The sequence below is a fragment of the Lepisma saccharinum genome, chromosome 2 (assembly GCF_977018435.1).
Source record: "Lepisma saccharinum chromosome 2, izLepSacc3.1, whole genome shotgun sequence".
NCBI lineage: Eukaryota > Metazoa > Arthropoda > Insecta > Zygentoma > Lepismatidae > Lepisma > Lepisma saccharinum.
In genome coordinates, this window is record NC_139230.1 from 61,253,383 (window position 1) to 61,258,073 (window position 4,691).

Sequence of the window (4,691 nt, forward strand, 5' to 3'; positions counted from 1 at the left end):
AGAGAGAATAGAAAAAATGTGTTTTTTATTGAATCAAACAATGAAAATCCAAAGCAAGTTTCTGGTGAAGGTTTTCTAATCCGGGTGTTAGAAATGAACACATTTCAGTTACTCGAAAACCTGGTACTTAAGCAGGAAACGCTTGTTTTCAGTAAATAATACAATTTCAAACTTCAAAACGAGCGTATCTGATACAAAGATAACCGTAGATTTTGTCGAAATGTGAATTTGTAATATTCAAATTTTAGGTAGATTGTTAGATATTTGGTATACAAATTCGATTCACATCTTGCATATCCGATTATAATTGTTCGTCTTAATTGAAATGTCTATATAAGATTTATTGTAGCGGTTATTTTTTCCATATAGTTTAATTGGTTTGTTAAATTTTGAAATAAATAGATTTAGTGGTGAAAATGTGATATTAATGTACAGTGGTTGTATTTGTTTGTGCTTACATGAGTTTAGCAAGTGTTGTTTGAAACACTTTACTACGGAAGGCCATGCAATTTTTACTTACATGTTTCTGTTTGAAATATTCCGATTTATAGTTATTCAAGAAAAATGATGATGAACCCTTTCTGATTTTCATTATAAGTAGTTATTCATTCGTCATCAATATTATAACTGGTTTACAAATAAGTGCATAGGAGAGAGCATAATGATAATATTTATACAATAATTACAAAATATCTCCTCTGAAACGACTCATAGCACGGTTCTAAGATAATACAGAAGTTCATCTTGTGGTTTATAACCAATGGCACACTGATAGTACGTTTAAAGAAGAAATGTATAATTGTACACATGTTGCGTGTATATTGAAATGAGTAATAAATCACCAGAAAATGACATTTTGGTACTTAATTTTTCCGTAAAGCAAAGTTGATAGTGCATGAGCATCCTCTTGCTTTCAGTCTGTGCGACATAAGACCTAAGGGTTTCATTATATGTTGTTAAACACCCACCTCTTTTCCTCATCCTACGACGGTATAACAAGGTTATCCTACCCATGGATAAATATCCCAATTTACTCTGTCCTGAGGCTACCCAATTTTCCCCACCTGACTAGATAGGTACGACAGGTATCAATTACCTTTGGAGAAAATTAGTCGTGCGGCAGAATTCCATTAGTCACACAATGTTAGACGTCAATAATGCCCACTAATTCAAACTTTGATAAGGTATATAATTTTTTTCGCCTTTGTTCATCATGATTCCAATCCAATTGCATTGACTCACGCTGTATTTGGCATTCCTTTGATTCGGCCGGATTTGTTATGGCTCCTCTTTCTTTTAACACGTTCCTTGAAGCAGAAGTTATTCTCGTGTATAGAATATATCCTCATTCACGTTTTTGCATGCTCTAAGGTGGTAGTCAAAGTTTGGCGTTTTAACTTTGGGAGTTGTGTGTTGCTAGTATCGCAGCTATTTGTTTTCTATTTATGCTAATTTTACGTCGCTTTTCTGACTCTCTAGGTTAATGCTGATAATAAAAGATGAATTGATGAAACAGATGAAACGTTCATGCCCTAGTAGGAATTCGATCCTAATGTTACACTACCCTAACTACTCCGTCACGGAAGCTGGAAATTATTTGTTATGAATAACTGTACCATTTTAAGGTAACTTGTACATTATGCAAAATGAAAGTTAATTGTTTACTGAACCTGATTAAATGTGAAGGATATTTGTATAGACATTGAACAAACAAGGAACAACAAAATTAATTTAAGAATTACAGCTTCATGTGCATTGCCTTCTCTGGAAAAAAACTTGCTTTATCAGGTTTCTTATAATTTCTCCCTTCCAGCTTAAAGATAAAACAAAGTTAATAGAATTTTCCGGTACAAAAATGAAAAATTGGCTTGTTTTTAACCGCTTGAAACTCTCTGGTTTCTCAACAACAATTCTAAACTGTCAAAATTTCAATTGTAATTTGTAAATTATATATATACACACAAACATATAAGTGCAGGATTTACGTATGTCAGATGTTTATGTTTTACTTTATTGTACATCGGCTAATTCCATTTTTATACCTCCACCCATTTAGAGGAAAAGGAGACGATGTTAGTCAGTACGTTATCGTTATCTTATTTATCGATATTTGAAAGTTTAACCAGAAACACAATTCAGCAAGATTAGTACATATACGTACTATAATTGTAGGCCAGAATAGCTTTTCATTTTCAGTTGGATTTCTGCTATTATTATTTGTATGAACACAAATCATTTAGTTCTTGTTTTTGTATATCTAATTATATTAATACCAGTATATATATGCTTATAGATACACATGTTCATACGTATATGCTGTATGTATGTATGTATAAAGTAGCTTTCAATACAGAATTATATGTCGTACATGACATATCATGCGCTTGAATTCCCAATAGTGCTTTTTTTTATAAAATTGTTTGAACAGCTCTGTAATTCCCATTTTTTAAAAGAGAACATAAAAGTAACCCGGAGGGATCTGAAATGGCAGATGTTCTTAACTTTGTGAAATCTGATACATTCCCTGAATAATATGTTGATATGTTAATTCCCTCAAAGTGATACTGAAAACTAAATTTTAAAATTGAAGATAACTTTGGATAGTTTCATAGAAAACCACTATGAAACAATTTCAACAAGAGAGGATTTTTTTGTATGTGAAACATGCGATTGTCGAAACATATCAACTATCTTCTTGTTGTTGATTTGATTGATTAATTCATTTTACTTCACTTTTCTGCAACGTTTGGCTATCAACTATCTTGTATTTACTTTATTAAGGAATAATACGTACTTCCTGTGTTCAGTACACATTCAACAAAACTTACACACGTATTTCCGAGTTGGCAGTGTACAGGGCTCAGCGATGTGGAATTGGCAACGTCTTCACGATGCATAATCGCCAAAACTTCCTGACTACATTTTACTTCTATGTTTTCGATGCAGTCCCCACCAGATGTTTGTTACCATTGTTTCTGCCCGGCACACAAGCATACATGGTTGAAGATAAGTTGTTGGTTCCACTCCAGTTTGGGAATTTCAAATTGATTTCTTTCACTGAACATCGATAATTCATCTCGCTTGATATTAACTTGAGGTTTCATTATTGACAAAATTTCGACCTGCTATAGCATTGTCAGTTAAGGTGATATGCCCCTAAAATGGCACTTTTTCACTTAATCTGTATAATCGCCAATATCAAATCCATCAAATGCTTCACATGACCCATATTGATCGCAAATGACAAATTAACATGTCATCAGTCATCAGATGTATAATTATTGCCCTTCGACAATTTATTATATATTTTTCTCATTGATAGTTATAATTTTGAAAAACATTAAAGCCGACTTCCGCCATTTATTAATTTTTTAGAATTTTGTGTACGGAGCAAACTGATAAGGTTGAGCAATAAAAAATAACCCAATGGATGAGACTTTATAATATAGAAAACCCGGTATAAATATATCTTATGATTTTTGTTTTACAAGTGATCAAAATTTATGTTGCTCGACTTTTGAAACACTCTGTACACAGCACAATATTCTAATGCTTTTTAACCACCTACGAACATGGTCCTACAGTTTGAAAATGTTAGTAGTGTCTACATTATATGGCTAAAATGAGATCAGGTAGAGTAATCTGGAATTGACCTTAAGTTTAAAGTGGGATTCGAACACTGTGAAATGTGCCTCCTCAGGGGAGAGAACCTGGGACCACTTGATTACAGGGCGACAGCTTACCAGTACGCCATCGCGGAGTCCCGGATGAAGAATGAGTTGCTATAGTACATTGTTTTATGTGTGATAAAGGCCAGATATTTTTCTCTTGCAAAAATATGTGTAATTTAAACTGTTCTGAATCAGAATTATACTACCACGCTTGTTTCTAAATTTTCTCCGCAAAAGAACTAACCCGATACCCTGATTACAACTCGATAACACGAATCGAGAAGTCGTAGTCGGCATATCCTAGTAAGTCATACTTCTGAATATTTTCATAGCGTTTTAAGGCAATAGGGCAGTTTCATAAGAAAAAATAGTGACATATCCTGGCTTCACGGTTCTGATGGGAAAATCAATTATCATCTCATTACACTTTATAAAGAATTACGACTTCAGTTGCACTATTACCAACTTTCTCTCCAATAGACCACTGAGTGATCCAGTTGCCGATATTTCTAATCAGTGTCCAATGCAGACAATTTTCCTGGTAGAAGTTACGCATATATGAATCAAATTTAATATAAATACCCAGTAAATGCAGGTTCTCTCAGTAGGAGTGTTTGCTCTCTTCCTGGGACAACCTTAACAACACCATCGAGATTAATTTTATGCTAAAAGATCATCCAGAATCAATATCTCTCTCTGCCTGGAGTTTTTCTTTTTTTTACAAATTTAAGGAACGGTGTGTAATTGGATCTTGTCTTCTTTTACCTTCACGATTCCAGTGATCATTTAGTTTTCATATTCTTAGGCAATTAGCTCTTTCTGAGTTCTGTTTCCAGTTAGGTCTTTTTCCATTATCTGTACACATTCTCTCTGGTCATCTAGCTGTAGATTCTGAACAGCAAAGCTTTAGTTAGGATTAGGTGTATTATTTACAAGGGGGCGAAATTTCATGCATCTAGAGGAAAACTACCAAACAAAGACTACACATTGCTTCGTGCCTTTGTGTATTAAAAGGAATTT